This window comes from Micropterus salmoides, unplaced genomic scaffold (genome assembly GCF_014851395.1).
Source record: "Micropterus salmoides isolate LMB-PRFRI ecotype aquatic unplaced genomic scaffold, ASM1485139v1 Ms_hic_scaffold_1, whole genome shotgun sequence".
Lineage (NCBI taxonomy): Eukaryota > Metazoa > Chordata > Actinopteri > Centrarchiformes > Centrarchidae > Micropterus > Micropterus salmoides.
The window spans coordinates 59,157,941-59,171,931 of NW_024040040.1; positions in this window are offsets into that span (position 1 = coordinate 59,157,941).

Genomic DNA, 13,991 nt, shown 5'->3' on the forward strand with positions numbered 1-13,991 from the left:
ATATTAGATATGTCAGTCCAGTGACTGTTACTGTTACCTGACAACAGACTTGCCTCTCATTCCCTGGTGCTGGCAGTAAGTCAGCCTGCCGAGTTAAGACAGACTCCGAGGAGGACCCATGTGAGCGCAGAACGATTAGTTCATTCCTGCTCCACAGTAGCTGAGATGTCACGTGAAAAATTAACGACTCAAACCCAGAAACACACAGTCATGAGTGTTTTTTTAATTTTTTAAAATCTTTTTATTTAATAAGCACATCAAATTTTACAAGGTGTTGTTATAGGAGCGGTGCCCCACAGAAAAAGCAACAAACGTCACACTGTGATCACAAAGACAAATACAAGTAGGCTTTTCCCTGCTAAACCCCAACAAACCAATAACAAACACCCAAGATCAAGAAAAGACAATCCATTACCCCACCACACACAGCACCAACTTAAAGCAACATGTTGAGGAAAAAGACCCCCCCCCCCACGCACACCCACATATACCCCACCGCTCCAACATTCCGAGCGAAGGAAGGGGGGTGGGACACCCCTTCCCTCAAACACCGGAAACCACAGGAACAAAACAGACACATATGCCACAATAAAATAATAACCAACAAAAGGACAAAAACAATTTCTGACATACCACACCTGCAATATTAAATAGGCACAAAAAACACGCACACAAGAGTCCTCAGAAGTTGAATAGCAGTTGTTTCCCAACCACTCTGGCTAGAGTGGCGCGGGTGCAGATTCTTTCTCGAACCCACTCAGCCTGCACCGACCAGAGTGCCCTCATGTGGAGCGTGAGACTGCTCTTAAAGAGGGGCCACGGACCACTCACCACCCTTCCATCGAAGAGGGCAGTCCTCCCCCAGCGAGCAGCCTCTGGACCATCTTGACCCTCTGCAACCGCCACACTGCGCTCAAATCCTGGAGGTATAGCCCGCCCCCCGGTTTATCGGGTCGACCAGCAGAGCCCCCTGCATCTCTCCCTGGCGAACTCGGCTAACTGGTCGGTGAGGCTGATGCTGCGAGCGTGGCTCCGAGCGGGGTCGGCAGCAACCCAGTTCGCCTCCCGCTCAAGCTCGGCCCGCAGGTTAGCCTCACACGCCCTCCCAGCTGCAGCCCTGGCCTACCGTAATGCGGTGCTTGACCCCCACCCACCAAGTCAGCACGTCGTCCACCAGGCAGAGCTCACAGGAGAGGCCGCCGACTACCGCTCCCAATGCCTGTTTAAAAGAGGAATCTGTCAACAGCTCAGCATTTAAGCACCACACCCCGCCCCCCCTAGGCCCAGGCAGGCCCAGAGTGAGGGCGAGATGCCGGTGGTCACTAAAAACATTGTTGCCATACTCACACTCACGCATCCATCCAAGCACCCCCGCCGAGGCCAGGCAGAGGTCAATCCTGGTCGTGTGGAGCACAGACTGAGCCACTCGACACCATGAGTAGAAGTAGAGTGCCCTGGTTCTCCAGGCATCTACCAGGTCAGCCTCACGCATGAGCCAGTACAGCGCTCGTCTGCTGGGGTCGGGGGCTAGGGGCCCACCTCGGCCCTGGTCCAGCACCGTCAGGGCGGTGTTAAAAAATCTCCGACCCACAAGCATCGAGCCAGCCCCTGAAAGAAGGCCACCCGCTCAGCGCCGTCAGTAGGGGCGTACACGCAGCCCAGCCTGTACTCCCAGCCGTCCACGAGGAAGTCCAGGACCAACACTCTGCCGGGCTCATCGCGCCACACGCACACGACATCAGAGACAACGCCAGGGCGGAACAACACAGTGACGCCCCGCGACCGATCTGCACCAAAAGAGTGGAAGATCCGACCCGGCCACAGAGCGCCGACGTGCTGCACCACCCCAGCGTCCCACCACGTCTCCTGTAGACACAAGACATCACAATGTTAAAAACATTCACATACTTGGCATGGGAGCGCAGCCCCCGGATATTAGATGAAAGGGTGCGAAGCATGGCAAGCAACTGTTAAAAGAATAAAAACCACAATCCCCTACAGGCCCGTCCCCTTAGCCAGCGGCCGGGAGCGTCCCATAAGGGAACTTTCCCTGCTGCGCCGCCCGGTTCTTCCTGCGGCTCAATTTGGAGGGCGGGTGCTTCCTGGTGTCCATGACTGCCAGGACATACATGTCCGAGTCCTCCCCGGAGTCAGGACCGTGGAGCCTCCAAGCCCCCGCCGGCAGCAAAAAAACGGTGCAGGGGACTTAACACCTCCACTGCGGCCTCCCCCTCACTCTCTGCCACCTCATACTGCCATTAAAGGCCGTCTCCACCTCTGCGACAACGTCCTCGTCCGTGCTGTCCCAGCAGACGCACAGTCCTGCGGGTGCACTCTCTAGCATAATGTCCCTACATACAATACAATTAATCATTTAGCTGACGCTTTTATCCAAAGCGACTTACAATTGCTATACATGTCAGAGGTCGAACACCTCTGGAGCAACTAGGGGTTAAGTGTCTTGCTCAGAGACACAATGGTGGATGTCTCACAGCGGGAATCAAACCCAAGTCTCCCACACCAAAGGCAAGCATCTTATCTATGAGCCATCACCACCAGAACTCAGAGCAGGCCTTCAAGACGTGGCCGGGCCGATAGGCAGGTGAGGGCCCGCGCCTGCCTATCGTGCACCACCCTTCCCCCTCACTAATGTATGCGGGGAGGTTCAGGAAGGAAACCACCAACTTGTCATTCGCCAAGGGCTTGGCCAGCACTGATGTGTCCCCAATCGTAAAACCGTCCAGCAGCTTAGCCTTGTCCTTGGCGGTCGACATGGTAACCTCGTATGTATTTGGGCCTGTTGATCTACAGGCCAGAATCCCAGCCTAATCCCTCTCATCAGTTCTAGGGCGGTGACTGCCATCCCCCCAACCAGCTCCACACTCCGAGCTGCCTGCAGTTCCCTCAGGCAGTCTCCCATCCGCGGGCTGGGAAGCCGGCACAGCTCCCTCCCTGTCCACTACATTCACTCCAACTAGGCTTGTGGTGCTAGCATCCATACCAGGCCTCAGCAGCACATCCCTCAACTTCAATAAATCGACCTGCACTGTTTCCACCTCAGGGCAGCGCTCACCCTCTCCCTTCTCCTTCTCTACCTCTCCATTCCTCGTCACCTCTGCTCGTTCTCCGCCAGGCCCTATCACAGGGCCTAGGTCAGGTCTCCTCCAGCTAGCCTCCAGGCTAGCCATGCTAGCTGCTTCAGCAGCAGTGCTAGCTGCAGCTCCGGCATGAGCAGTGCCATTGACGCCCCCACCGGCGGCGGGTGTCCGGACAGGTGCAGGGACCCCCCCAGACTGGGGATGCAGTCCCTTGGCATCAGCCCCTGCTTGCTGCGCCTTCCTGGCGTCGATCTCATTGCCTCGGCCTTGGAATCAACCAAGTCAGCCTGCTAGCTCCCCCAAACGGCTCCAAAACTGCCGTCTGGGGGGGCACAAACAACAAAAAACTGTCCGGAAGGAAAAACAATAGTCCAAAGTAAAGAGATCCACCAAACAAAACTGCAAAAAACGCCAGAAAACATGTGAAAACAACCGTAAAATAGGAGCCCCAACTAAGTATTGAGTGCTGTACATGCTCATACATTTCATGTTCATACTTTTCAGTTGGCCAACATTTCCAAAAATCCTATCCTAAGTAACATTCTAATTTTCTTTTGGGGTTTTCATTAGTTGTCAGTTATAATCATCAAAATTAAAAGGAATGAACACTTGAAATATATCAGTCTGTGTGGAATGAATGTATACATTATACAAGTTTCACTTTTTGAATAGAATTACTGAAATAAACCAACTTTTTGATGATATTCTAATTATATGACCAGCACATGTTTGGTTTTTCTGTTCAGTCCCCGTTCGGTTAGTGTTGTATGAAGAATGTTCTGCCTGCTTTGGAAATATGTGTACAGTTGTGTTGGATCTTGTCAGCCACCACTGTCTGTAAGATTTGTTTTTCCATATGTTGGATAAAATTCCCTGGAACTGCATCTCCGTTCTCAGTGTCTTGCATTTGGGCTCTCACCTGCTTTCTCACCGGCAGCTACAATGTGTAATTTGTACTTTCACGTGCTAAATGCCCATTAAAAATGTAGTACTATATATATATGATGTAAAAATAAATATTGAAAATAAAAGTAAATAAATACAGGTAAGTGTGTGTGTGTGTGTGTGTGTGTGTGTGTTATTTATAATAAAATATTAAAAATGAAAATAAAGTAATTAGATAAAACTGTAAACGTGTGTGTATTAATAGACAAAAATAATTAATTTAAAATAAAACAACTAAAAAAATCAGTATCAAATGTGAAATTTAAAAACAAAACAATTACTAAAATATCAAACAATCAAAATAATAATAACATGAAAATTTGTACAATTGTTTATATTAATTATTTATATAGTTTCCACTGGGTGTCCTCAGTTCGTGGCATGAGGAGACATATTTTGCAGCAATTATTTGACATTTAGGCATTTCTCCCAGTAAATAGGGTATGTTCTGTGTGTCTGAAATAAATTCAAAGTGTTTTTGTCTTAGTGTTTTATATTTAGGTTTCCTAGAAACCCCAAACTTTTTAGAAGCTGCTTCCCCTTTCAATGCTTGGCCGTAATAACGCTATTAAAATGGTTGCACTTCTAAGGTTTTTATACCCTTTTCAAAACCTTCCTGTCTGTTTGCCAATATCTTTCTGCTGGACTCTGTTATCCTCTCATTTGTCTGGGCAGATAAACCCCTTCTCATTGCTAAAGCCCACCTACAGAAGAATGTGACCAAGGGGGGCCTTGGCTATCCAATATTTAGACATTACTAGTGGGCTGCGAATGCGAGGGCAGTGGCGACCGGTCCCCCCACTCAGGTTAAAAATTTAATCCCTCCCTTAGTCTGTGACATTTTTGACTGTCTCTAAACCATGTCGAGTGAATATTCAGATGGATTGCAAATTGGCTATTTTTGGTTGCTCTGACTATACAAGGGCACTTCCATCCCATCAGAAGCAGATTATTAGAGCAGGTATGGTCAATATTACTGGACTGAAAGTCTCCACTGTCCCCATGTTTCAGGAAGTGGCTTAATGTGCTGAAACAGCTGAACGTGCCTGACTCCACCTGCAGGTAGATCACTGACTTCCTGATGGACAGGAAGCAGCACGTGAAGCTGGGAAAACATGTCTCTGATTCCAGGACCATCAGCATCGGATCCCCTCAAGGTTGCGTTCTTTCCCCCCTTCTCTTCTCCCTGTACACCAACAGCTGCACCTCCAGTCACCAGTCTGTCAAGCTCCTGAAGTTTGTGGATGATACCACACTCACTGGGCTCATCTCAGGTGGGGATGAATCCGCCTACAGGTGGGAGATCAACCCTCTGGTGACCTGGTGCAGCAGGAAAAGTCTTCAGAAAGAGCACAGCCCCACCCTCCCCCATCATCCTGTGTGACTCCCCGGCCACCACTGTGGACTCCATGTGGGCACCATCATCTCCCAGGACCTGGCGCACTTCTACACCACCATCATTGAGTCCATCCTCACCTCCTCCATTACCATCTGGTATGCTGCTGCCACTGCCAGGGAGAAGGGCAGGCTGCAGCGTATCATTCGCTCTGCGGAGAAGGTGATTGGCTGCAATATTCCATCACTTCAGGACCTGCACGCCTCCAGGACTCTGAGGCGAGGAGGAAAGATTGCAGCTGACCTCCCACCCCGGACACAAACTGTTTCAGACTCTCCCCTCTGGCAGGAGGCTGCGGTCCATCAGGACCAAAACCTCTTGCCACAAAAACACCTTCTACCCGTCTGCTGCTAGCCTCATTAACAAGGTCCCGACCCCCCACTGACACTCCACTCCTCTTCAAATAATACAATCGTCTTTGCACATGTAAATATCACTTCATGTCATATCATGCACATATTTGTTGTTAATTTGTTGTTAATTGTAAATTGTTGTTGTTCCATTGTTATTTTTATTTTTTATATTGTCAGTTGTATTATTCTCTATTCTTCTGTTATTCTTGTATAACTTGCATTTGTTTACTACATATTTATATATTTCTACATCTATTTATGTCAACTGTATGTTTGTCTACGTGTAGCACCTTAACACCAATGTAAATTCCTTGTATGTGTAAAACACTACTTTTATTCTGTCCTTGGTTGATTGCTGTTTTCTGTTCTTACTGTGTGATTGTAATGAGAATAATGTAATAAAAAAATACAATTCAACAATAAAATGAGAAGGTATTGTCCATTTCAGATGTGTCCAGCAGAAGGCAGCAGATACTTGTCAATGGTGAATTACAAAGCCTTCTCATTAGTTTTAACAAGGAAGTGCAAGGCAGCAGATTGTTTTGACGCATATGCATCATCCAATAAACAGTCCAATCAAAGCATGGGGACAGAACTTATTTGGAATCCTTGTAACACATATAACAACGTGTATTGTATTTCCCTTTGTGTTGGTATGACAGATTTCAAGTCTGTGGTCTTGTGGTTTTAGGGTGATTAATAGCAATCATTTATATGCACCTCTAGGGGCAAGACTATTGAAACTTTTTATTTATTTATAATTTATTGTATTTCAAGTACAAACAATTTACCCCTTAAAAATGAACAATCACTTAGCCCCACCCAGAACCAATCTCTCAACGCAAAAAAAGAGTGAGAGAGAGAGAAACATTGTCCTGTTTCTCTCTCTCTTTCTCTCGTTTAGCTAAAACTTCAAATATTTACCCCAAAAGCCATTCAAATGCTGACAGTTCTAAAACATGTGAACATTGTGAACATACTGAAGCTGGACTACAGCAACATCTAGGACAACCAGGATCAACTGGGGAAGATTTTTGCGAGCCTCTCTTTGGAATATTGAAGATGGTAGAGTCCAACCGCTAAGTCCTTCTCTCATGCCTCCTTTGTCTTCCCCATGGTCTGTGAGGGGTGTACTGACTTTTGTGAGATACTGTATTTAAATCTACCGGCACAGAGGCAGGATTGGTAAGGATAATGGAACTGGCGATCTGTCTTTTGACTCACAGATTTTAAGTTTATACAGTAAAATAATTTGGAGTAAAGCAGCTATCCCGAGCTCCAGTTAATCTGAAATTTAGGTAAAAGGTCAACACATCTGCTTGGAGATTTCTTGAGTTTCCTGTTTTTGCATTGTCTCAAAATATTTTCTTTGCTTAAAGACCAGAATCCAGAAAAATGTAGGCTGTGGGTTGTTCCTATTGCAATGTCAGTTATCTAACGCTAGCTAACTTACTACTGAATGTAACGTTATATAACCCTACTGTTCTGCTTTTTTAATGATTATAATAGTGAATAGAGACCTTCCCGGCTGTGCAGGAACAGTGTTGATCCTTAATATCGTTGTCCTCTTTCTCAATAGTGAGGTAATGCAGTGCTTCACTTTTACACTGTGATCTGTTAGGCTTTTGCTTCTGTCATTATTTTTGTCAGTTCGACAGACTGAATACAACCTTCAAATGCACAATGCAACTGCAAAACTGTCTGCTTCTTTCTGAGACTTAGCAACAGTAACTAAGGGAAGCCAGCTGAAGCCAATCAGTTAGCTAAACTTCGTGCATGCCTTTAGAATTGTAAAACCTGCATGACCTGCAATTTTTTGATGTTAAACTCAGATGAGACATTATCTAAAGATATAGTTACTCTGGATGGCATCGCCCTGGTCTCTAGCACCACCGTGAGGAATCTCAGAGTTATCTTTGATTAGGACATGTCCTTTAACTCTCATATTAAACTTCAAGGACCGCCTTTTTTCACCTACGATTCTGCAGTCACCTTAAGACTCTGCAGCTGATCCAGAATGCTGCGGCCCATGTTCTGACAAGAAGCAAGAAAAGAGATAATATTTCTCTTGTTTTAGCTTCTCTGCGCTGGCATTCTTTCCTCTTCGATAAAGCTTGTAGTTAGGGCTGGCTCATGTGGGTCCTGACCCATCCCTTAGTTATGTTACTATGGGCCTATTGTCATATATTTGGCGAAATTACTAGTAGGTACAAAAAGTTTTAAAATCCATGCAGTAGATGACTTCCGCCATCAGCCGCAAACCGGCTGCAGTGTATTCCTATGGGGCATTTGCGCCCGTCACAATTACAGATGAACTGCTAGGAAGATCTGATTTCCTTGACTGATTTGTTTAGCTGATTTCAACAAGATAGGTCAACGTTACGGCATAAAACTGGGTTGTCTTTGGAATTTGAACACTGAGGAGTTAAGCCTAATCCATTATGTGCGTGTGTGTTGCTCTGGAAAGGTGCTGAGCTGGAAAAAAAAAACAGATCAATTAAATGGCAAAGCAGTGTCCCTTTTGAGGCAGCGCATTCAGAGCTATGATACAAACCCTCTTGTAAGAATGATCAAAATATTCAAACCAACATATGACAAAAAGGGGTCCCACGTCTTACGAAAGGCATCATTGTTGCCGTGAAGTTCACGTCAAATAGTCCAATGCAACATATTCAAGTATAACCCTTTGCCACTTAGCTTTTGAAGGAACTTTACTTGTGATCCAGTTCAACAGAATACTCTTTCTGGCACAGAAAGCAAGCATCTGGTAAAGTTTTCTTTTAAATATGTCAGTGATGGACATGTCAGATATACCAAGCAACAGATATAAAGGGTTATTATTTATATTAATTGATAGAATCGTATTAACTTCCCGCTCTGTGACCTTCCAGAACTGCTGTACCTTCCCACAATGCCACAAAAAATGCATAAGACTACCAATTTCTATTTTCCACTTCGGGCACAATGAAGATGCATTAGGGTTGTATTTATGACGTTTAGATATATGAGCCCTGTGTAGGAGTTTCAGTTGCATGGCTCTCATCCGGTTACAGACATTCAGAGTTTTTGCGCTTTTCCAAGCATCACTCCAACCATCATCTGTTATCTCAACATTAAGTTCTCTTTCTGACGTTATACTCCTTACGGATAAATATAGGACAGAGGTCACTAATAGGCGGACCGCGGTCCGGATCCGGACCCAGCCGCCGTCCTCTCCGGACCGCTGACCTACAGCCCATTTATTATTGAGTCTTACTACCTCGTGACGGAGTGTTTCTATTTTAACCCGCGCAGCTTTTCTAGCATTTACTGTACTGGTTTAGAGGACCAGGAAACTCACAGACCAATCGCATGTGCTCCAATCGTCTCATGTGACGCTGCTCAGCCAATCAAATCTGTGCATACCGATGCTTGCGAGTCGAGTCCGCGAGATTCACCAGAGACGTTTTGGAAACACGCGAATTGAGGAGACGAAAGATAAAAGAGATTTCACATGACTTTTAATCAAGAATGTACAGATTTTTACATGTACATTCCTCCCACGGGCAGTTCAAAACCAGAATATCTCATAGATCTCCAATATGCTAGCTGGAGCTCACGTTTCTCACTGAACAACAGAAAGTAGGAAAGTGGTAGCTCTGTAAGAGGAAATGAAAGAGAAGAGGAGGCATTACAGCTGTTCATTTGTTATGATGTGTTGAGTGTTTATTATAAAATTGGTTAAGACTACACTTCATCACTTCAAGCTACACTTTTTATTAAATTTTTTCTAAAAATTAGGCACTTTAGTTTACTTAAATTTAGAATTTATTATTTGAATAGTTATTATTTATTATCCCTCCAGTTTGATGCGAAAACTGACTGAAATATTATTTGATTTGACAGTCCGTTGTTGACTAAAAACATGTGTTGATACAACTATAGGTTATAGTACTGAATGATAACGCAAGTTCGTCGTTTTGATGTTCCGGACCTTTGCTTCAGGAAATTTTCTCTAACTAGACCTCTTTGAAATCTAATTGAATACCCCTGTTATAGGATAAACTAATAGAACTGTCAGAGTGGTGTAAAACATACGTTTTGAAGTCTGCTGGGAGACTTCAACACGTATGTTTTACACCACTCTGACAGTGTATGTGGGCAATGATGGAGAGAACTGGAAAGGTGTGATTGGGATGAACGGCCTGATCTGAACCCGAGTGGGTGTTTGTTGTTTGACTTCTGTGTGAGTCATGGATTGTCTATAACGAACACCATGTTCGAACATAAGGATGCTCATAAGTGTACGTGGTACGAGAGCACCCTAGGCCGAAGACCAATTTTGTAATCATTTCATCTGATTTGAGGCCGCATGTTTCGGACACTCGGGTGAAGAGAGGGCCGGAGCTGATCACCATCTGGTGGTGATTTGGGTCAGGGGGTGGGGGAAGACTCGAGACAGACCTGCACTACCCAAATGGGTATCTGGTAAAGATGCCTCCTGGACGCCTCCCTTGGGAGGTGTTCCAGGCACGTCCAGCTGGGAGGAGGCCTCGAGGAAGACCCAGGACTAGGTGGAGAGATTATATCTCCACACTGGCTTGGGAACGCCTCGGGATCTCCCAGTCAGAGCTGGTTAATGTGGCTCAGGAAAGAGAAGTTTGGGGTCCCCTGCTGGAGCTGCTCCCCCCACGACTTGACCCCGGATAAGCGGATGAAGATGGATGGATAATCCAGGGGGAAAATGGGATTGTCACATATTGGAGTAAAGACAGAGGTGAATCGAGATCTGCACTCTAATTTTCTGATGGCATGCCATGCTTAACTGTGGAGATTGCAGAGGTGGGTCATCGTTTTACAAGTCCGAGTCAAGTCTCAAGTCTTAGCGCTCAAGTCCCAAGTCGAGTCCCAAGTCCAGACCGATCATGACTGGCAAGTCCGAGTCAAGTCTCAAGTCAAGGACCAACAAGTCTTAAACTTTGAGTTTCGAGTCCTAAAGAAGTCATAATGCACTCTTCACCAAATTTAAAAAACATTTCAAAAGTTTTTATAAATTAAAAATAAAAAAATGTATTGAATGAAGCATTAGCCTGTACAGAAAGAAGGAAGAGAAGCAGTTTCACTCAGTTTCAACAGATGTTCTATAATTTCATGAATTAAATTAAATGTTCATGTAGGGCTGCTAATTATTTTGGTCAATATTGAGATCACAATTATTTAACAGGATTACTCATCGCCTTAGTAAACATTAAACTATTGAACATCTAAATTGTTATACTTTCTTTTTAAAAACTATTATATGCATTACTCCAAAATCTCATATAGCCCATGAAATAAGAAACAATAATCCAACATAATTAACTTTGCAGCATCTACAGTACAAGTGTTAGCAGCACAGTTTCAGCTTTGGGTGACAGATGGGTCACTGAGGGGGCTCTGTGTGTGTATGTTTGTGTGTGTGTGTGTGTGTGTGTGTGTGTGTACACGGAGGGGAGCAGAGCAGAGCAGAGCAGATGAGAGGTGAACTACTCGAGTTGACGAAGTTACTTACAGAACGCTAAAATACCACAGTGGTGTTTTGTCGGGAGATGCAGTGACAGACAACAGCGGTGAGAAAACTATAAATTGCTATGACGTTAGAAGATGCAGACACCGTGGATATTTTACAAGCACCGATCAGGTAAAGCAACACTGAACCCACCTTTTAGGGAGGGCCTCAGCTGTAAAGGAAAGAGGTTTATAAAACAAAACGAGTGTCGTTGTGAAACAGCACCCAGCACTATTATCGTTTTATCGTATTTATAATTGGTGGAAGCAGCTTCACACAACAGCTGCGGCAGTCTCTACACTGTTTCGACCTGACCTTTCTTTTCTCCGTGAGATGGAGGAATTTAGAAAGTCATGTGGCGCTGGGTCAGGGCCCCAGCTGTTTATGCATAAAATTCATCCAGCCAGAGGGTCCGATCACAAATGGTTCACAGCGTGCTGGTAGTAGGCCTACTACACAACTCACTGAAGGTACTGGAGAGGTAGTGGGTCGCTGGGGCGTACAGGGCCAGAGACAAGAGATTGCGGTGTGGCCAGCCGCGCTTCGTACGGTTGGTGATTGTTCCCTCTTGCTGGAGGAAGCCACATATGATTGAGCACTGAGCTATGTTGATGCGCTGTTCAGTTTTTCATATCATAATTTATAGTTGGGCGTGGGGGTTGTCAAGTCATCTCAAGTCAAAAGGCTCAAGTCCAAGTGAAGTCATGAGTCATTGGTGTTAAAGTCAAAGTCGAGTTGCAAGTCTTCTTTGATTTTGTCAAGTGGAGTCTAAAGTCATCATTTTTGTGACTCGAGTCCACAACTCTGGGAGAGTGTAACAGGGTTAGTGCAAGCAGACTTTACAAATTTATTTTTCCTGATGAACAGAAGGTTACTCAAAGAATATTTAGACAATGCACTTTCTACGTCCAACCAGAGAGATGTGGACTTATTTAACACCCAGTCAGCTATTGACACTAAGCTGGAATTTTCTGGGATTGCGTTGCTATATCCAGGCTTGGTTTCTTCTTAGACCATATAAAAGAGCTGAACCAACTGTTCAACTGTTTAATGGTCTTATGGGGGAACATGACTGGGACCATTTGCATTGGGTAAAGTAACCTGGGGAGAAAGTTCATTTTTAGAAGTGCAGCATGGCCCAGCCAGGAAACTGGAAAGGTGTTCCATCTTTCTAGGTCTAGCCTTATACGCTCAAATATGGGTGGAAAATTTGTTTTGTATAGTTGTTCAAACGAGGGTGTGATACGTATTCCTAAATAGACAACGCCTTCTGGCGACCATTTAAAGGGGAAGGGAGAAGAGGTTTCAGGTATATGTTTCAGACTACCCAATGGCATTATTTCTGATTTACTAAAATTTTATTTTGTAGCCAGAAAAAGTACTAAATATGTCAATGTTCTCAATAAGGTTTGGAATAGACAATTCAGGTTCAGTCAGAACAATCAGGACATCGTCGGCATAAAGAGTAATCTTGTGTTGTCTAGTGGCAACAGTGAGACCACATATGTTTCCATTTGCCTTGATTGCCGCAGCAAGTGCCTTAATTGCCAGGGCGAAAAGCAGGGGCGATAGGGGACATCCTTGCCTTTTACCTCTAAAGATATGAATATTAGAAAATCACAACCCATTTGTAAGTACTGCTGAGAGAGTATAATGTATAAAACAAGTATGGCATTTCCAAGCGGTCGAACGCCTTCTCCGCATCCAGAGAAAGCACAAGACCCTTCAGGGACTGCTGTTGAAAAACCTTGATTTTGTTTGATAATCTGCGCATATTATTGTATGAATTACGACCTTTAATGAATCCAGTTTGGTCGTACTTTATAAGAGCAGGGAGTAAGCTTTCTAGTCTTGTTGAGAATATTTTGGAGAGGAGTTTCAAATCAGCATTCAATAAGGAGATGGGCCTGTATGATGCACAGTCTTCAGGGATTTTACCTTTTTTAACATTAGAGAAATGTGAGCTTCTCTCAAAGACTGTGGTAAAATGCCTTTATGAAAAAAGTCATTAAACATATCTAAAAGCGGGTCAGTCAGCAAGTCATGAAACTCCTTGTAGAATTCGCTACTGAATCCATCTGGACCTGGAGCTTTACCCGACTGTAACCCTTTAATAGCATTAAGTACCTCCTCCTAGAAATAGGGGCTTCAAGAGATGTTTTCTGGTCTTCAGATATACTAAGAAGGTTAAAAGAGGGAAAAAAAGTGTTCATTGTGTCAGTTGTATCACTTTGTAGTCCAGATTCATACAATGCTCATAGAAGGTTCTAAATGCGTTATTAATGGCTACAGTGTCAGAAATCTGTTTGCCCCGGCTATCTATAATTGAAGAGATAATTTGGGAGTTTGCTTTTTTCCTTTTTTACAGATTTGGTGCAATTTTTAAAAAGTTCAGTGAGCTTTCATTCACTCACTAGCCACTTTTTTTCAGCCTATTCTCCTGGAGTTTCTTCTGGGCTACAAGCCATTCTACACAGATTTGGTATGTCTTCAGTGGCTGTATGTGGAACAGTCAGTGTTGTGGTTGACGCAGTGGCAGTCTGGTCCTTGTACACACAAAAACAATATACTCTGAATGTTAGCCCAGTAATTTGTTACTATTGAATTTCTCAGAAAAGTTGTCAGCACTGTTAAGCTTACCACAGATTGCGCCCATGTAGGATCAAATGCAA